This window comes from Calonectris borealis, chromosome Z, assembly GCF_964195595.1.
Source record: "Calonectris borealis chromosome Z, bCalBor7.hap1.2, whole genome shotgun sequence".
NCBI classification, from domain to species: Eukaryota; Metazoa; Chordata; class Aves; order Procellariiformes; family Procellariidae; genus Calonectris; species Calonectris borealis.
This window is the reverse complement of record NC_134352.1, coordinates 4,915,045-4,937,056: the sequence shown is the minus strand read 5'-3', so window position 1 is coordinate 4,937,056 and position 22,012 is coordinate 4,915,045. Positions and strand designations below refer to the sequence as shown.

The 22,012-nt window shown below is 41.3% G+C and overlaps 1 long non-coding RNA gene across 1 annotated transcript; it reads right to left on the bottom strand.

The window, feature by feature from the left end:
- Positions 1-13,550: 13,550 nt before the first annotated feature.
- On the bottom strand, positions 13,551-22,012 carry LOC142075472 (uncharacterized). The gene is made up of 5 exons (XR_012670892.1): positions 21,655-22,012; positions 20,924-20,996; positions 19,974-20,009; positions 17,611-17,644; positions 13,551-14,690 (listed from the first exon to the last, which is right to left on the bottom strand). It is a non-coding gene; the product is annotated as an uncharacterized LOC142075472 (long non-coding RNA).

Here is a 22,012-nt window from a genome sequence, read left to right as displayed (position 1 = left end):
AATCACATTCTGAGACAGACCCTTAATGACTCAGATATTCTGAATTACTTTTCAAGAGGAAGTGGTTATTCCTGTATGGGGGGAAAGGATATCAACTGTCACATGACACTTACACAGGGCTCTACTGAAGTAATCTATTATTGCCAAAAAATGCACAAGATACTTCACACATTTCTCAAAAGTGCCATCGCAGGAGTGGGAGAACAGACCCTACATTTGTGTACACGGGCAGAATCTGGTTTCAGTATTTCCTTTTGGCAATGGGACTACCAGCGTATTGTATTCAGCCACAACCACCCGACACAACGTTACAAGCTTGGGGAAGAGTGGCTGGAAAGCTGCCTGGAGGAAAAGGACCTGGGGGTGCTGGTCGACAGCCGGCTGAACATGAGCCGGCAGTGTGCCCAGGTGGCCAAGAAGGCCAACGGCATCCTGGCCTGTGTCAGAACTAGTGTGGCCAGCAGGAGCAGGGAGGTGATCGTGTCCCTGTACTGGGCACTGGTGAGGCCGCACCTCGAATCCTGTGTTCAGTTCTGGGCCCCTCACGACAAGAAGGACATGGAGGGGCTGGAGCGTGTCCAGAGGAGGGCAACGAAGCTGGTGAAGGGCCTGGAGCACAAGTCTGATGGGGAGCGGCTGAGGGAACTGCGGTTGTTTAGCCTGGAGAAGAGGAGGCTGAGGGGAGACCTCATCGCGCTCTACAACTACCTGGAAGGAGGTTGTAGTGAGGTGGGTGTTGGTCTCTTCCGCCAAGTAACCAGCGATAGGATGAGAGGAAATGGCCTCAAGTTGTGCCAAGGGAGGTTTAGATTGGACATTAGGAGAAATTTCTTTACTGAAAGAGTGGTCAGGCCTTGGAACAGGCTGCCCAGGGAAGTGGCGGAGTCACCATCCTGGGAAGTATTTGAAAGACGTGTAGATAAGGCGCTTAGGGACATGGTGTAGTGGGTATGGTAGTGTTGGGTTGATGGTTGGACTTGATGATCTTAGAGGTCTTTTCCAACCTTAATGATTCTATGATTCTATTCTACGATTCTATGATGGACAAAAGACAGCACTGCCCAAGGATAAGAATGGAAGTGAGATGCACACCACCAACAGACATGAACCGTTGTATTCAACCTAAGTCAAGTCAAGACAGTTTGGTTGTCCAGCATGTCGTGTCTTTGTTAACACTCAGCGGTTGCATCAACCAGGAATTTGACACAACTGAGGACGTGTCCTTCTCATTCCTACCCAAATCCTCCTAATCCTACACTTAACCCTAATCTTAGGTCTCCTGCAACAAAAAGTTTTATCTTCCCTTCTTTGTCTGGCATTAGCCCTTAAACAGAGAAAGTTCTGACTTTAAAGGGGAAGTGACAGGCTCTTATGATGAGAGAAGATTCTTCCCTCTAATTATCATTTATTTAAATAGAAACAGGATCAATGGAAACAGCAACGGACAGGGTTTACCTTCTTTAGTGCAACCTCCAGCCTTGCAGCTTTCAAGTGTTAGAGCTCACAGGTTTGATATGGATGGAGAACTTGCCAAATCCTCTCTCGCACGTAGATTTGGACAAGGAACGTTATGCATTCATTCCTCAACATTTAGAGATGCATTGGACTCTGAAGGAAGATCATAGTAAGCTAACATTATTATAGAATTTTGTATGATAGAAACATCTTGCTTTAACCTCAAAGTCAAATGTCAAACCGGCTATTTATTATTGGTCTTGTAAGATTGCATTTTTGTACCTGACTTTTTATAAGAACAGCTAATAACTCATTAATTCAGTGTTTGTCCACTCTCAAGTCACATGAATGGAGGTAACATCTTCATAAATGATCTGGATGGTGGGGCAGAGTGAACCCTCAGTTTGCTGATGATACCAAACTGGGAGGAGTGGCTGATACTGGGAGGAGTGGCTGATACTGGGAGGAGTGGTTGATATGCCGGAGGGTTGTGCTGCCATCCAGAGGGAACCTCAACAGGCTGGAGAAATGGGCTAACAGGAAGATCATGGAGTTCAACAAGTGCGAAGTCCTGGGAACAGTGACCCCAGGCACCCAGTATATGCTGGGGGCTCCTTAATAAAAAGAGACATGGACGTACTGGGAGAGTCCAGCAAAGGGCCACTAAGATGATTAAGGGATGGGAGCACCTCTCCTGAGGACAGGCTGAGAGCTGGGACTGGTTAGCCTGGAGAAGAGAAGGCTGGAGTGGGGCGGGGGGAGGATCTTATCGATGTATATAAATACCTGCAGGGAGGGTGCAAAGAGGACGGAGTCAGGCTCTGTTCAGCGGTGCCCAGTGACAGGACCAGAGGCAATGGGCACAAACTGAAACACGGGAGGCTCCAACTGTGCATCAAGAAACACTTTTTCACTGTGAGGGTGACTGAGCAGTGGCACAGGTTGCCCAGGAGTCTCCATTGTCAGAGATATTCAAAAGTCATCTGGACACAGTCGTGAGCAACTGGGTCTGGGTGACCCTTCTTGAGCAGAGGGGTTGGACAAGATGATCTCCAGAAGTCCCTTCCTACCTCAGCCATTCTGTGATTCCATGAACGCACGTGGCAAAGGACTCTAACACTCTGGATATGCTAATTAATTATTTTGCATGAGATATTTGCACACTGATGTAGATGAAAAAACACACACAAAAAAATGACTACTTTTCATCTCTTCGTATCACAGATGAAACATACAGCAAGAGAACAGTAAGGTGGTTAAAGTAAGCACTCAAGAGTCATAAACTGGCAGAAGTAAGATTAATTGTCCACAATTTTTTTTTTGTGCATTTATATTATGAGGCTGCTTATTAAATGACATCATACAGTTTCTTCCCTGCTACTTCTGGGACTTTATATATGAAAATTACATTGGAGTATTTTGCTCCAACTTGTAAAATCTTCTGGTAAATTTTGGAACAAGGAAATGTTTTCAATGAACAATTATAAATACATAGCTCGGAATACAAGAAAATGTAGAATTGGTCTTGTAAACAGATTAAATATAACCTCCTTAAATACTATAACACTTGTTCATTTTTTATTACCTTGTCAGCTTTTCCCCTTTCAGCCTCATCTTCCAAAATAGCCAGAGAAGGGGGTTCTCTCTGTTTTCCACTAGAAGATTAGGTTTTCCCTTGTGTTTGCTAAAAGCGGAGTATCGTTCACTCTCTGAATGGCTAGATTTGCTCTTCTGAGAAGGAACTGATATTTCAATCTGATACTGTGAAATAAAACTCAAGGTTAAAACACATACTTGGGAAAATAAATGTTATCCACATCATAAAGAACTGAAAGAGGGAAGAGAGGACACTTTTTTCCCCTTCCTTTTTGATTTTCCTTTAAAAAGCCACAAGATAGACCAAACCAAACCTATTAAACACAAAGAGTGGAAAGAAAAATCACTATCTTGTTTGATTAGCAACCAAACAATTATTTTAAGGAGGAAGTGTCTGAACAAATCTCTCTTTTCTATAGTACAAGATCTTATTGGACAAATGGAATAGTAACAAGAATAATCCAGTACTGTAGTAAACATGAAGTATAAACAAATGAAAGTGTAAAAGCTACAATCTTTCATCTTGAAATGTAAAACCTTTACAGTTACCTTTAAAACTGCGTTAATAACACCACATCTGAGCACGGAGAGAAAACTTTTAGTATGCCCTGAATACAAAGAACATTAATTCTCTCATCAGCAAGACACAGTGGCATTCTTCTGGAAGATAAGCATAACAAAAAGATAAATTACTGACGTTTTCAATGAAAAATAACGCTTTTGTTCAATGGCATAATAGCTGATAAATGAAGGCTATGTATAACATCATCGAGGCTTTGAGTTTTAACTGAGAATTACAAAGCTGATTTAAAGCATTCCCAAATAAAGGAATGAGCTAATACAGTAGCTTCAGTGACAGCCTTCTCTAAAACTATAGATGGACAGCGTGGGATAAGGTTCTGTTAGACAATTGTCAGAAGGTCAGCAGAAAAAAATATCTAAACCAAAACCATTTACATGGGTCTCTGCCATTTTTCAGCATCAGCCAACCCACCTTCTAAACCAGAAACCTTCACGTGCCTCACTCATTTTATTCCTGACTCAGTCTCTCTCGGTAAGATTATACATACTGGGACAGAGGTAGGATCGAGCTAAGCAGACGCCAGGACTTGAGCTTGCATTTTCGGACAGTGCTGAGCTGTATCACACAAGCAGAAGCAGATTGTTCAGAATTAACTCAGGTTTCTCTATGTGGCACCTTCACTTTGCATGGGAGCTAGTTTCCTCAGCAGAGTTTCACTCTAGTAAAAATACAGATACTCTGCGGCCAATGGGGCAGCTATATTGAAACCTGTCCATATCTCAGCCAAGATCTAAAGAGAAACAGATACAGAATGTTCCTCTTCCTTCGGTGTGGTGTGATTTTCCCTGAGTGAGCATGCTTAAAAATACATTTCAGGTGTCTGTTATATATTACATAATTTTTATTCATTTAAAAAATTATTCCCACTTTTCACATTGATTAAACATGAAATATTGTTTCTTTTATAAAACCAGAATTAAGTTTTAATTGCGAAACCCAGAAAATTATTTTGATATTAATCAGCCAAGATATATAAAATCAAATGGGTTTGTGCTGATAGTAGCATACAGATTTAAAGCAGTCTTCTCTTTCTCCTCCTCAGTTATCTCCTTTTTATGTACTTTCTCATCCCCTGTGCTCAAAATGTACTCATTGTTTATTCCCTCCAAATTTCTCTCAGCTAATCTGGAATGCCAAAATATTGAATACTTTATTTTTGTAGGCTACTGTTAGAATTCCCAGCATCATTATAAGAAATGCCTGATGAATGGATGCTTAATTCTTTTCTTCTGAACTGGATAGTAAGATTCAAAAGGATCTGAATATTCTTCAAAGTCGTTTCTCCAAAACTCCAGGACACTTGGGTTTCTTTCCTTTCTGATACATCTAAAACCATCGTTATTCAAGTCTTCTCACACAATGATTTTAGGAAATCTAAACCGCCCTTAGATGCACATTTGGATAGACTTTAGTGTCGGGTTTCACTGCATAGGATTTGAGTGTTTTCACATCAGCTGTTTTGCTATTTTTCTGTAGTTCAGATATACCTCTATCCACTAATTAACCACAGATCTATAGGTGTTTGCACTCAAATAATTCAGTTTTTTGAAGGAAAGACTGTGATATGGTAGTTCAGAGGGAGCATTTGTACACTTTTTCTTTCAAGGGTTGTTTCAATCCCTGCTCTCACAACCTTCTCTTCTTTTGTTTCTATGTAAATGTCAGCCAATTTGACATGTGTGAAGAAATATTCATTGCATATTACCAAGCAGTTTGTATTTTCTGAACGAGAGACACACTGATCTTCATTTTCAGAAAAAACAACTGCATAATTATACATTCAGTGGGCATGAGCAATTGTGTCACACATTCTCTGTAACTATGAGCCAAATTATACATGGATTTCATTACAGCAGACAGAAAAGCATGTAGTGGATCAGACCCCATTTGAAGACACAATTTTGAAACCAGTTATGCAGGGTGGGGCTATAATACCATTTTTATCTATATCAAGTGGAAATCTGCAAAGGTTGGAAATGTTTCCTAAAATACACAGAGGCTTTGACATTTTGCATCACTCTATGTCAGAATGAAAACCTGGCTTTTCCAAATTCTCTGAGAAAGAAAATTCAAGGAGAACAAGCTTGGGACTGATCAAACCTTTTTGTTCTGACAACATATTGTATTTGCTATGCAATAAGAAAATCAAAACAGAACCAAACTATTTCAAATGAATACAAATATTTCTTTCCAAAAGCAACAGAATCTTGAGCAGTCAAATCCAGGATGAGTCAGTATCCATCCTCGGTTACAGAGCATAAAGAAGTGAAAGTGCTTTAAAAGAAGCTTTTAAAATGGTTCAGTGTTAACCATTTTGCTTAACGTTGATGTTCAACTCAAATGACTCTTTTAAATTGAATGGCTCTGCACTGGAATACTGTTACCAGACTTGTTCCTTATCTTATCTAAACAGATGTTAAGGAATGACACGTCCCACCTGTATCTCTTAGACAGTCACCCTCATCTTCAATTTCCACGAGTGGAGTGAAACACACAATTCAAGAAAGAGATTCTAAAAAACATTGCTTAAAATGGGTAAAAAAAAATTACATATTAAAATGGTGAGGCAATCTAGAAACGTGTTTAAATGGAAACATATATGGTTTAATCCCACATCAAGTATATGATTAGGGTGAGCTCTTTACTCATAGCTGACTTGGCATTGTCCCATACGAATTTACCATATACACATTACCATGAATTTTATCTTTTATCTTTGACACTAAATGGCATATATACAAAATGTGGTGACATTTAAAACTGACAGAACTGGGTAAGGCAACACAGTATATTCTTCACTGGTTTGTATATGTGTACATAAAGTATTGGTTATATCAGTGAAAAAATAAATTCTAAGTTAGAGGAAGCAAATTATTCTAACTCTAAGAATTGCACTATAGTTCTTTGACAGTGATTACTTCTCCTGTTGTGGTAGGAGTTATGTGGAATTACATGTGACCCAAGAAGATAACTGAAGATTGTTTTTTGTACATGTTTTTTGTACTTCTGAGAACCTGGAGAAACAGTTTAGGCAGGTGGTCTGTGCATTATTTGAATTAGTTGCTTTGCACACTGAAAGAGCTTTATTGAATGCATTGTGCGTAAACCTGAAGCATTGCGCTGATTTTTAGGCAATTGTGTGAGTTCTGCCTACATATTCAGCATTACACCACATAATCCAGGGTGAAGAAATCTTAATGCTCTATCCAACTGTATTACAGGCTGAGTGAAATTACTCTAATTGTCTATTTTTCAATCTGACAATTGGAGAGGGATTACAGATATATATCAGATATGTCATTACAGTCAATTACACCATTAACTGAAGCAAAACTTTTATAGTATTTCTATGCAGTAAAAACGTCAATCTTTTTTTTTACTTCTTTCTTTTTCTCTCGATTGTTTCTTCAACTGATGGTCTTACTATACTTGGAGGAGTATTTAAAAATGTCAGCATTTATAAATGTCAGGAGTATTAATGTCAGCATTTAATCCTAGCTGGCCCAGTACAAGCAAACGGCTGCTGAGAGTCATTGCTTCCACAAGCAGGGGTTTTCCCCTGAAGTGCACATAAATGTCATCTGTGGATACCTCATGATGTTTGCTTCTACTAAGTGTGTGGGAACATCTAGCACAATCTAGCCAGATTATTCTATAACTGCATGTCAAATTCTAAAAACATTATAAAAAGCATCTTCCTGAAGACCTGCATAAATTTTAGCCCACATAAGACAAGAAGCCAATGTGAGTCATTTATTGACTCGAAACTATTAGCGCTCAGTCCGTGATCACTGCTGCTGCCCAGCAGGTACTGACCAATTTGACATGGACAGCTCTGCTTCGTGACTGTTGCAGCAGACTTGTGTGCAGCCACTAAAGAGGTAGTTTTTTGTTGCGAGGCTCTTAACAACTTCTACTTGTCAACAATAATTTGCAAATACACAATCCTCCAGTCACATTCATGCAATTAACAGAACCCACACTCTCTTTATAATCTATCCAAATCCTCATATATACTAAGATGTATTTATACAGAGTTCATATATACTCGGAGCTCCTTTAGGAGTTTATATAGGGGCTCATCTATACTAAGATGCATTTCTTCAATGTGCTCTGAAGTCTAATCACTTTCATAAGTCCCGTTAGCAGTTTTGCAGGTTAGCCTAAAAAAAACGTAATCTGGAATTTCCAGGCATTCTCACCTGTTCATTGTAATGGAAAAAGACTGGCTTGTTAGAGAAAGTTATGCTTTGGAAATGAATGGTGTTGGCATCCCGCCGCTATTCCAGAAGACTCTGCCTGTCCTCCAGCAGTACGGCTGATGAGACCTTTTATCAGATTAGAAGAGAATTAACTGTCACAAAAGGGGATGCAGGATGATAGAGGGGTATGCTCTTGGGAAACCGATGGGTAAACAGCAAATGTAATGAGGAGGCAGCAAGCAATACCTGCCTTGAATTACAAGCACAGGCTCAGTCCCGCACTGCACCTGAAAAGCAAAGGAGAAAATTCTGCAGAGCTGAGAAGATGCTTTATACGGCAGTTCCCTCTTGGCCTGCCAGGGCCACGTCTGTGTACCTGCTTTGGAAAGTGAGCATGTAGCTTCATACGTTTTCACAGAGTTACGCTGTGATGGGCGTTGACGGCATTTATTTTCTATGAAGTTTTTCTGTAGAGTTAGCATGCCTAACAGGCTGCTGTGACTGAAGGAGGATTCCAGTGAGGAAAATGGTGGAAAGTGACCGTATGGACCCTAAGCATCAACAATTGTATGTCCCTGCTGTGACCACTACCCCCTGCTCCCGACCCCGGTAACGCGGCTAGCATAACCGACGCCATTTTGTGAGGCAAGCAGCCGTTCTCCGTGACCGAGCGGGCCACGTGTCCGTTCCCTTCCCCTCGCTATCGGGCCCTGAAGGTCCTGCGCTCCCAGCAGACGAACCAAACGCACTTCTCCTTCCCCCCTCCAGGCTGCTGGGCGCCAGGCCGGTGACTCCCCTCCTCACGGCCTTGAGGGCCCCGGCAGCCGGCCGGCGCGCTGGGGGGGATGGCCCCGGCACCGCAGAGGGAAGCAAACTGCAGCACTGTCCGTGCAGTCGGTGTTCTTGTATTTCTGGTATTCTATTCTTTCTGCAGCACGCTGCTTAGAGTTGTGCTACGCTGATTCTGCCTGTAGAAATCCTGTGCCACCCTCGTCATAAATTCTGTGCTATACTGATCATAATATTCTGTTCAGAAAATAAAGCTTTAACTGTAACTACCATTTAGTGCCGTCATCATTCTGCCAAGATCCCTAAAAGACCCCGTCTGTCCCCTCAGTGTCGGGTGGCACCTGCTCAGTATCTCCACCGCCGCCTCTGTGTCTGATTTTCTTGGCTACAGGGCTCCATTTTGTCACTCTAAATGACAGCCCTGCAGCACTGTGGCTACTGAGATGCCTTCCTTCACCGTCTTTCTGTCCATTTCTTTCTCCTTTTGCTCTATTCCTTCTCTGACTTCAGAAATACATTGAATTGCTGAGCCAACTTTCCCCATTCTTACAAGTTTGCAGTAGTTCTATTAGCCTTTTATCTTATGCTGTTGCCTTTTTAAAACAAAGTAAGACAGTGAGCAGCAGTTAAAATCAGTGCTTTTCAGGATCTGGGCACTAAGGTGCAATATTAAATTTCCATAGCAATAACAACTTAGGAAAATGTTAAATCAACTTCTCTCTTCCCAGAAACTCTTCTGGGTTGTTTGGGTTTTTTTGGTTGGTTGGGTTCTTTGGTTGTTTGGGTTTTTTTGGTTGGTTGGGTTTTTTAGAATGTTGGAGGTACATCCCTTTCTATGTCTCTTCCTATATAGTTTAAAAACTGCGGTGGAACCACCTACCTCAGAGAGATTGCCATTAGCAGGGTACAGCCTGTCTGCAATATAGGAGACATTTGATTACAGATGTGCTTGTTCTTCATTTCAAACACAGAAGACACAAGATGGCAGAGGTCATGGGGGCTATCTTTGAATTAAAAAATAATTACAGTGTGGCATAGAGTTAAGGGTAGTTTTCCTTCCGAGGCTGGTTTAATTCATCATTCGACACGATTCTTAATGTTGAAAGGTGTTATGCTAATCCATGCAACAAAACAGCAAAGGAAACAAGTATCTCTCCATGAAGGCTAAGGCAGACATGACAAAAAATGCAAGCAAAGAAACAAAAACTAAGAGGACAATGGTTCCCATCTCCCTTCTTCACCCTGTTGGCACTGACCAATGTGCTAATGGGTTTCATGACACAGCTGAGCAACCCTTCTTCGAGGCGTTGGTTTATCTTGGCCCTTCATACGAATCGCTATCACCCAACAGAATGCTGATATTCTGGGTTGCTGGAAGGCATACTCACATATTTAGGAAAGGGAGATGGGGATAGGCAGTTCCTACAGCTCTAATATGGCAATTTTTTGCACCTAAAATATGATTTCTTGTACTTCGTGGCTGGCTTAAAGTTTATGTTACCATGATTGCTGCTTTTCAATGCGTTTCAGCAATTCAGGAGCTTAAGCAGTTGGTAACTTGTAAAATACTCCAGTGACACAACACCAATATGAAGCTTTCATATTGCGGCAATAGTTTTTTAGTAAGCTGAAGAAACACAGATGTGAATTTCTGTTGATTAAAATAACCTAAATTTGATGTTAATAAAAAGCAACTTACTAAGATTTTACTGATTGATAAATTTTTTTTTTATAAGTTACAGGAATTAACTGAAATAATTCCTTCCATGATTAAAAACATGTGTGTACCACATAAGCAAATAACAGTATCTACAGCATTCGATAAACGTCATTTCTAAGGCAATCTTTTTTAGCCTTGCTTTCTAAGAATATGTGATCATGCTGCACATGTGTGTGAAAATGTCTGACCCCTCCAACAGCTTTTGAACATAACGGCCCAATGTTGACCCAGTCTTTACCAGGACTCGGAAGTAATTTCTTTTCCATTAAGTTTTAGGAAAATTAAGGTAAGGTGAAAAGACTCCCAAAAGCGCCCTCTCCTTTCTCCCCTCCCCCCCTGAGATAAAGGGTTCAAGTCTGCATGTGGCTTTCAATCAAATAGTCCACAAGTGGTTCAGAACCAGCTACGTCTTATGCTTTCTCCTCCTCAGGTAGTATTTAGAGATGGTGATGATGTGGGAAGATGCAGGAGGCACAGATGCATAGAAACGTACAGCACAGATTCATAAGAAATTGCTGCTTATGGAATTCCTTGGTTGTTTTTAACTTTCTTGCCGGCACCCTACTTTCAGTATAGAACTGCATAGCAATTCATCTGAGACCTTGCTTCTCCACTGTCATGGTACCACTCTCAAATACGCCATATTTTCTGTACCTGACAAGTAGGATTTGCTTTAGTTTCGTCCTGGACTCTGATGCGATCCATGATCTTAGCTTAGGTGAAGAGGTATGGTAAAGGTCTAACTAAAATAATGTATTTTCTAGCTATGCTGATATCAAAACTGTGGGATAGAAAAAGGCAGAATATGGCCAAAGCCCGGCATTCAGACAAGGAGGTCATGTCAGGCATTCATGTTGTCCAGGTACTCTATTCCCAGGGAAATAGAGGTGATACCAATAGGTGGATTGGCTGGTTAGGACAGTAAAGTGGTTGGAAGGGTGAGAAAGCAGAGCAGGAAGACAAATGCAGAATTGCTAGAAAGTTTGGCACAGATGCAACTAAACAAATTTATGTCAATGCAAATTACTTTTCATTCCCACACGAATAAATTCTCCAGAGGAAATCTGAGTTACAGAAATGTGAGTTATAGTTAAGTTGTAGACTGGAACAGTATCACGTGCACTGCTGTAAATCTCTCACATACACAAGCCCACATGTTTTTTAATTAGCATCTGCTTCAACTTGAGGCATGGAATTGCCGTACTTTAAAGGCAAGACAATTAAGGGTAGGAGGTAGCCCTAGGAGGTGATCTGTCAGTCCACAATTCCCCTACTCATACACAAAAACTCAGAAGCACAAAGGTTAAGAAGCTCCCTTTGTCAGTGAGAAAGGACACTTTGTTTTCTTGTGCAGACATAACATGAGCTAATCTGTCCCTAAAGAGAGATTTCTTTCCGCAGGGAACAACAGATTTTAAATGACGGAGCAGTAGGCTCAAAATCCTCTACAGGTATGCACCAGTGAAGACCCACCCCCACTGCCAGCTCCAATTCCATTAGAAAGGTAACTGTAGCCTTGTCTGAAATCTGCCAGTCTGACTTTATTCCTCTTGGAATTGCTGACCACCATCTTGCATGAATTTAGCCAGAAGCCAGAACCCTTTGTTCCCTAGAGAGAAAATAGCTTCTGATTTACTGCAGCGCTGTTGACAATAGGCTGGAGCCCCGGAGGAAAACCTCCTGTCCCTAACGTTCCGTATCAGAGAGACGGTGAGCGTCCACCGCACGCTTTACTGACCCTCTGCTAACCACCAAATGCAGAGGCACCTTTAGCTCACAGCACTCTTCCAGCTGCAAGCTGCTTTTCTCAGAAAGGAAAGCCTCTCAGAAAAGCAACCGGACTATATCGAGATCATCTGCTCCCTCTTCGTTTGGAAGTACTGTTATATTGCTCTCCTGCTTGGCGTTATCGACAGTGGAACACGCCATCGCGTCGCCTCTGTGCTCTCCTGGTGCAGCGACTGGACATGCTTGTTCCTTGTGTGCGTCAAGGCAGATCCTTCTTGCACAAACTCCTAACCACGTACACTGCAACTTCTCATTAGTCAGAACAGAAGGATAGTATTTAGCCTTCCCTAGTTTTCTATTTACTGTGCTAGACCCTGTTCCTGTTATAAATTGTACGCATACCCTGCTGTTTACATGGTAAAATCTTCAGAATAGAGCCAAAGCTTTGTGAATCTGTGATTGACATACTTCTCTAAACAGTTGCACCTTTGACCATTCTACATATACACAAATAGAAAAATCAATGTGTAATTGCTGATTATGAAGAGATGAATATCCTTGCAAATAGCGCTATGCCAATGAAGGCTGCAAAGATATTCACGGGAGCTGCAAATGAACCACATACCAGCGCATGTTGGAAAATCTTAGATTAAATATAACAGTGTGTAGAAGTTATCATTTAAATGTCAAGTGTAACTAATATTGTTCATAACTAACTACTAACTGCTGCTACAATAAGTGTCCTCAGGTAGCACATGCCATACATCAGATGCAACGTTTAAACCTCCCATCTTCCTAATCAAGAATGTCATGCTGAAGCATATATATCAGAATTCTACCCCTTTTAAAGTAATTAGGTTCAGCAGTGATTTCACTATTACCATTAGATCCTCAGGTATCTCTGACTTAAAATCAAACAGAATAGTGGGATTACAGCTAGTAATTTCTTCTTTAATACCTCTTAGCATTTGATCCACAATTAGTCAAAATCCAGTAGAGTAATCACTCTGTGATTACGTTTAGGCTACTCCGGAGTGAGTTATACCACACATTTAATCTATGGACTACTCACGTTTCTATTCTTTGTTTTCTTACTGTGGAACTGATTTCAAGTCCACAACAGAAATACAACTAGCTTAAACAAACTGCTTTCATACAAGTACATACTATCATAAGCAATAAATAGAATAGTAAGGGAAAGAGTAATAACGGACTATTTGAAAAGTATACATCCACACGTTACAAGGTCAAGAAGTTTAGGAGTTTGGGCAATGATGTAACATAAATCACAGCATTTCACATATTAATTTTTGCCATTAGATTAATACACTGTGTCTTAATTAAGTCCTTGTATCTTACAACAAAAATATCTAAGAATTGCTTTTAGCATATTGGATTTTAACATTTTGTTTCTTCTTTCTAATTTAGAAACATTTCTTAACTGACAAATTCATCCTAGGACGGAGAACATATAGGAACTAACCTGTAAGTAGAAGAACAGGACACCTAAACCATCCCAGTGTAATACTTGAAGGAACTTGTTTCATGAGAGTATATACATACCCATAAGGAAACAGGAATCTTCATATACAGAATGGATACTTTAGATGTGTAAATATGACCTCAGACACAGTTACCAATTTTGCAAATATATTTTATATGCCTCACATGCAAATACTGGTTTTTGTACAGTGAGTAAAAGTAGACACAAGTTTTGCTGGCACCATGTGAGCAGCCATTTTAAAAAATTACTGGCTTTATGCAGATCTGATGTCCATGAAATTAGATCTAGCCACATCTTGGCTAAACTCACATCTGTTACATGACTGTATTTCCTTTCTTGATTCTTCAGTTTTCAGTGACACCGTTCATGAAGATGTTAACTTAAAAATATAGGTCAAAAAGAGTTGATTATTATTTTCTGGTAACTGGAAACCTGAGTGAAATTTTAAAATTAAAAAATAAATAGTTTCCATTGTTATTATTTTATGAGCTCCACTATACAAATATTCCTTGAAAATACCAATATGTAGCTATTTGTTACCTATATTACAACTACATCTAGAAATACTCTATTTAAATTTTACACTTGAATTGTTCTATTAAGCAAGGATATAAATTTCTACTATTAATGCAGAATATAAGTCTGCTGAGTAATGTATGCATTATAGTCTTTTGTTGATTTTTATAGGTTATGCATATAATTTCATTTACAGGAACACCTGTTAGCTATGTCCGACAGAAGCATCCTTTATTTAAATACAAGATACAGGTAGGCAGCTTACATTAAGTCATTGCAACTAACAACCACAAACTGAGAAATTATTCTATTGAAACTAACGAGAACGATGTATTCCTCAATAGTGTGATTAAACTGCTAATTTAAAAGTGTCAGGGTAAACAGCAAGAAAAATTGCCCAAGCTTGAAATGAAAGACAGTCCTCCACGCAACAGCTGGGATTATCCTGCATAGGTTACATCACGGGTCTCAGAGGAAGTTCTGTAGGTATTACGAGTGTAATCACATTTTCCTGTTTGTTCATTCTTATCAGACTTTTTTCCTTTCCCTAGCTCCTGTACCAGCACCTATACAAACATCCAAAGGATACCTAAACAGCTGCAAAAATACAAAGATGTTTGTCAACGTGTAAATTTTTGTCCATCAACAGTCAGAGATATGCTGCATAAACCTAAGGTCATTCATTACTGAGAACCCTTATGGAAGTTAGCTGTAATCAACTAAGCAGGCAAAATTATTACATGCAAAATATTTTCAAATTCCAAATGGAAAAAACGTTGTTTGTCCTTTGTAACTCAGTTTTTCGTCTCTTCTTACAGAAAAAACTTGGTAACAAATCAGCTTCCAAAAATGAGGATACTTTTAGCATTGCTTAAAAAATAACTGTTTAGTATATCTATGAATGGAGTCACTCAATACTGAGAGGCTCAGGAGAGAATCTGTACTTGCTTTATGTGAAGGCATCAATTATAAATACAGACAAGTATAAATAGACAGGTTTTTCTGGCATGTAAATACAGGCAATAATATGGAATTTAAATTAAAGGACCACAGTCTTTAAGTAAGACTGACAGAGCATTCATGTAGCACTTGTTCCTACGCTACTGAAGTTAAAGGGGTGTTTTGCTATGGCCTTTCAGGGACATAAACTTCAGCTCTCAGAAAGGAGGAAAAATGCTGGTGCTGCTTATTAAATTGCTGTGTGCTAAAAAAGAGAGCTAATCTATCAGAGAGGATACTGAGAAGGACAAGGACATATATGAAAAATCACATATGGAAAATCACAAGCAGTTTTTCAAAGCAAGTAAAATAAATGTTTTCACATGTGCTTTTTTTTTTTTTTTAATTTGTTATTATGATTTGACTCTTGCAACATTTCCTTTGGAAAAATACACCATTTGCATGGCTGGTGTATTTTCTGGGCCCCATGTCCACTTAAGCCCTTGCAGTTGCTGCTCTATTTCAGGTAGAACACGCATCGTGGCAGCTACAGCTGCCACGCAGTACTATATGAAAAGCACGCTCCCACTTGCCTCCTGTGTGCTAAGATAATATGCCACCACCTCTGTGACTGAAACTTACCTCTTTATCGTTTTTTCACCTATAACACACTTAAAATTTATACATAGCAATTATCTAACAATAGCCTTCCTTGGGAATGCCAGATATATGACCTGCAGTTTGGGTTCCACTTACTGATCAGTTTCATCCAGTTTCTAGACCAGTTCTTGAATTTTCAGGTTTGTCTGTCAATTAAAACACAACACTGACAATTCCAAGTTAGCACCGGCCCCGGGCTGTGTAAGACCCTGCTGCAGAGTACAATGCTCTGAGAACAAGCCAGCACAGGTGCACCTGGATTTGAATGTGCTATACCTGCAATAACAAGCCTGACCTCTGAAACGTACTGCTTTGTCAATATATTTTGACAGATATAAGCTGACAGTTATTGATAAGTAACAATTACAACTAGAAAATCTAAATGCAAAACCCAGTAGAATTTTATTATCTGTGCCTATTTTTAAAACATGTACTGCAGGAAGTTTATGTGAAGTGCTAGGACACCAGCCTAAACTTAGCAGGTAAAATGGATCCGGAAGTCAAACCACAGTGGCTTTTCTAAAAAGCAAAATCCTGCAATGTCATAAAAAGCTGTAGCAAGATGCATCAGTGAATATGCATTTTCTCAGACACATACAGAAATGGTAGAATAGTATTTGGCCACAGGAAAATACAGTAAGTAGAACAATTTGAGTATTCTGATGTGCTACTCCGTTGATCTTGCTCTACAGAGTTTCATTTTTTGCACTCTTTTATGCTATGTTTACTTTTAATGGTATTAGCCTTTACAGGCACATTTTCATAGCACTTGGTCAGGATTCATGGGAAAAAAACATTGTCTGCTTCATCACTGTAGAAGGTCTGAAAGACCCCCCCTTTTCGAAGGTCTGAAAGAAAAAAAATTGGGCACTGACTCATGAGGCAAAGGGCAGCAGCAAACAAAGTTTCTGACCCTCTGCTAGTGCAGGCCAAGGTGTGGCCAGGAGGCTGCGCAATGCCTCCAAATGCAGCGCTACTGAATGCTGTTCTCTTGCTTAAAATGGTTGTTTCTGAATAATGCACTTGCTGATATACTATATGACCTAAGATGAATATAGTATGTTTCCACCGCCATGACACAAACCACCATGTTAAATTTCAGGACGACAGCAAATGGTCTAAAACTAGAAATGTATCAAACTGAAAAATACAGTACAAAATACATAATATTTTGAAAAGTCATTGGTAATGTGGTAATAATTAAGAGTAAAATGTATACTGACATCAGTGTATTACACAAAAAGAACCCAACAGATTTTTTAAAAGTCAACAGTAAAATAATTACCCTTTGATTAAACTAGTAAGCTCTGCAAAACATTTAAATGTTATGGCACAGAACCTGTACGCTTTCCAATTCTCAAGAAAACTGCAACGCAACAGGTTCTGAGCAAATCTGTCAGGATGTACAAATAATAAAGGTAGGAAAAGTATTTCCATCAATGTTCACAACTGGAATGACTAGGTTGAAATATAGCCAGACTCAGACCAGCAAGGAACAAGATTTGCCAGGAAGAAAAGATTTTGAGCCTCAATGTTCTAACATAAGGCTTCAGACTCAAAGGAGTGTTGTGCTGAGGCTGAGTATCAAACTGCAGTATCAGTTTGTTTCTGAAAGGAAGAGGATTTGCTGCGTGCACTGAGGGCTCAGTGAAAAGGGACTGACATACCACACATCTATTTACACCAGCAAAACCATGAAATATGCAAAATTAGAGGGGAAAAAAAAAGACTTCTTTTCCAGATGCAGCCTGAAGTGAAGTGAGACAAGCGAAAATCTATGCCTCTATGTAATGGTGCCGTTTTAAAATTTAAAAGAGAAAGTGAACAATTATAGGCTACTATACAAAAGCTTTTTAACCCACTTTGGAAGGCAGACGAAAGCAAAAGAACAGTATCACATACTAATAAAAATTATTACCTCGGGTAGCTGTTCATGTGTATTTTTGCATCTGCTTAAGAGACAAAAATAAAGATAGTGATTCAGCAGTAACTTCTTTATGAATTTTAAAGTCATACACATACTGACTTTTCGGATACAATTTCTATTAGCATGGGGATTACAGTCTTTTATTTGGCTTAATTCATCTCCAGCTTAAACATTTATTTGAAAGGATATCAACTACATGAGAACAAAATGAGCAGGGACAAAAGGTTATGGAAGAGTTTGGAGTTTGAGAGATCATTTCTCGTGACAAAACTGTTCTTGAAAATCAGTAATAATCAGGAAGTCATTAAACAAAAATAACATGTGAAAACTGTTGATCTTCTAAAATGAAGGGAAAGATTTTAAAAATAGCTTATCATTAACGATCTATTGAGGGATTAAATACAAACAAAATATTCAATGCAAACAGAAGTTTCTAATTTGTACCATGAACATGGGAGAATTGACCGGACAGACCCAAAATTAAATATGCAGACAGTGATGATGACTGTTCAATGATTACCATATAATAACTATTCTGGGAACACAGTCAGCTTTATTCGATAAAAATAAAAGAAAATATAAACATGATGGAAGTAAAGAATTTAAGTTACAGGAAATAGAAGTATCAGTATTCAAGTTCTTGCCCAGACTCTGCCCACTTTTCCACCTCCCCAGCAATACACGTGGCCTCACACGGGGTCATAACAACTACGCAGGTAGGAAGAATTAGCACGCACTTTGTTTATTAAATAGCTGTGGGAGTACAAGGGGAAGAATTGGAATAGTTGGAGCATTCTGGATTCTTCATTACAGGAAGGCTGCTTTCTTACCACTCCATCCTGTGATGGAGTCAGAAAGACTAAAAATTCCCCTGTTGCTATTTATTTCTGAGGTAGGATAACACCTTTGGAAAAGTGGAAATAAACTGCATTCAGGTAGAGGACAGAAGCAGGTTTTGTGCTGAAATAAGGAGTGAAAATGAAGGTTACAAGGTGTTTGTATCCATGATCCAAGCAACACCTTCTCTATAAATAACTGAAATACTGGGTCATTCACTTCATGTGGCTTTTCATCCTAATAAGCACTAATGTTTAACATTTTTCAAATGTTGTAAAAAACCTAATTAATCCTCTGACACATCTGTGAAATAGCTTCTTACTTGACTGATGGAGAAAGCGTAACCTTGTTCAAATAACTTGCCCAAGGCCATGCAAATCAGTGACAAACCCAGCCCGAAAACTCTCGAGTTCTTCATCACGTATTCAGCTGCCTGGAAGATCTCACCGCTGTCACCATTCTTACGGTACGTATTACCATATTAGTCCCAACTGTGTACGAGTGGTACGGCACAAGTATCCTACATAAACCAGGGTCTCTTGGTTTAGTAATGCAGTTCAAAGGCCTCAATGCCAATGTAATTCACCTGCCACTACACTGGAAGACATAGCTTCGGATCCCAAAATCTTTGTGGTATGAACTGGATCTTCAAAGGACTGTGAACTGTCACTATTAATAAAACAACGGCAATTATGGCCGCATCTACTCCACACTAGTGAATGGATGGTCCCCGTGAAGGTGGACAGGCTCTCAAGCCAGCGACTCCGGGTGGGAGCTCTCTCGGTCTCCACGGCAGGGTGGCTGCACACAGACCACCGGCGGGGAAGGGTGCCTGCTGCCCCCCGCCGCCGAGCAGCACCGCGCTGGTGGTACGCTCGCAGGCACAGCAGGAAAGGTCGCTACGCCCTGGCCTCTGCAGACAATCGTATTCAAGTGCCTGGGAACGCTCCGTTTTATTTGCAAGCACGGGCACAGACTGTTAGTCCTCCACAGGCAGAATCCTGCGCTAAGAATTTTATTTGCCATAAATCAACAAACAAACAGGTAGTTTTAATGGCAGCATTAACAAACGTGCAACAATGTACTTTTATGTGTCAGACCCAGTTTTGGCCTCTTGGTCTTTAAATTAGGTCAGAAAAATCGTAACCTACCTGTGCTCTGACATTGCAAACTAGATCAGGAGTAAGGGATACCAGACCCAATAGCCAGCAGAGAAGAAAATCATGTATATTCCCAGATTCACCCGCAAACTGACTCTAGGAAATATGCAAATAGACTTTTCGGAGATTCTGACACCATTCACACAGCAGGGGTGAAGCACTATCCTAGCATCATTTATACCAGGGATTTCAGAAAAAGATGTATTTGCAAATGCACAAGAAGCATCAAGAAAAATATCGTTACACTGGTTCCTTCACCCAAATATATTCATGTAAATAAAGCCCCATGAAGGCTTGTGTAACGGGAGTCAGCTTGCAAGCCTTAAGAAAGAGGAAATGCAGGGTGATGTGCATTACCTGCAGCGCCGAGCGACCTGGGACAGAGAACTTTGCCTGCAAAGTGAACAGAAACGGTGTGTCAGGGGCAGCGATGCAACAACTCGGCTGATCTTAGTAGAAGCTCTCTTTCTCTGGAATCCTTGCCAAACTTAAAACTGCTCTCCCCAAAAATAAATCTCCTGAAGGAGTGCCGCAGCCACGTTACCCCCTCCTGCAGGAAATTCTTAGCACAGCTGGCCTTCCAGTCCCCACACACATATACACAGGCTCCTGCCCTGGAAGGCACTTCGAAAAGCCTGCCTCATAAAGGGAATCTTATAAATATTTACACTGCATTTCTGTATGTAGGCATATCACTTCTGCAACAGCAACAAGGCTCTGTTACAATCATTTTATTTAGAAATCTGCCAGGGAAAGCAAACAGCAGTAAATAGAAACCCACAGAGACAGCAGGCTACGACATTATTTGAAATTACATTTATAATACTGACACATGGTAACGCAAAATCAAAGTTTTAAGAGACTGCTGTTAAAACTGCAATCTCTTAAACAGAAAAATGGCAGGGTATGAATGTGTTACAATGCTGTAAACTGAGGGCTGGAGCCAGCTTCTCCTTTCACTGACACTGGGCACAAACCCAGCATAATTCCACTGATCTTAGTGGAAGTAACTAGAAGCAAATTTTGCCTTTAGAAGGCAAGATACGAAACTTCATTTCAGCAGATAAAAAGAGGTTGGCTGGAGAGCTGTGAAAGTGGGAGTAGTAGTTCGTTTTAGTGGCCTCAGGAAAAATTCACTTAATACTTTTGGGTAATGCAAACCTTTGAAAACCTGAATGTTTAGATGCCTTCTGAGAACTTTTTGAGAGACGTACAAGTGTCAACGTGCTGCTATTTGTCAGCTCTTTTAACACCGGGGGGGCGGGGGTGGGGGGGGAGAGCGGGAAATAAAATCAAAAGATACCTACATGCTCTATTGCCTGGTAATGTTTGTCACACGACGTCTTCTCGATCACAGAGCTACTTACGTGTGAGGTGAACCTGATGTGCCAAGAAAACCCACTTAAGTTAGCAGAATTATTAATGACGAAGATAGGCTTGGGGGTGTGAGAGTTTGCAGGTTTGAGTAACAAGAAAAAAAAAAATTCAGGGAAGCGCAGAATAAATACCTTTTTAGCAGCAATGGAGTCGTAACTCATACAAGATAAACGGTATCTTGTAGACTCTAGGATGCATTTTTTTATTGTTATTGCTAGAATACCAGATCTTTACCGTAACATCCAAAGGAAAGGGTCCTTTTTAAGCCGATTTCTCTGAGAAAACCAACGGCCGTAAGCAGCTTGGCCACCCCGTATGAAGGCAGCCAGGCCCAAACGCAGCGAACGGCCGGAGGATCTTCCGCACCCTGCGGGTTTCTGCCTCTAGGCCGGGGTGGTCGGGCCGCGGGACCCGCAGCTCCCCTTGACCGAACCCCGCCAGCCCAACGCCGCCCCGAACGCCTGCCTCCCTCCGGGAAGGCCCCACCTGCGGCTCGGAGAACAACACCGGCGGAACGACGCCGGCGGCACCGCCATAAACCCACCCGCCCCCTCAGCCCCCCGCCGCCTCTAACGGCCGGGGCCCGCGACACCGCCCCCGCACCGCCCCTCCTCACGGCCGGGCTGGGCCGGCCCTCCCGGGCCCCCCGCCCGCCCAGCACCTGCCGCCCGCCGGCGCCATTTAGCCCTTTTTCTTTCTTTTTTTCCTCCCGGGAGGGTGGGGGACACACCCCGCTTTGCTCCCGGGGTCCCTCAAACCCCCCGCGGAGCCGCCCCCGCCCCTCTCCCCGCCGCGCACCCGCGCACGCGTGTCTGTGCGGGGGGGGGGGGGGGGTGCGGCGCGCAGGCGCGGTGCGGTGCGGCCCGTCTCGCTCCCGCGCGCTCCCTGGCCGGCCGGCGGGAGGCGGGCGGAGAGCGCGGGGCGGCGGGAGCCGCTCTCCGGGCGGCCGCCGGGGCCCTGCGGAGCTGCCCTGCCCCCGCCCAGCCGGGTATTGTTCCCAGCCCGTCTCCGCCGGGGAA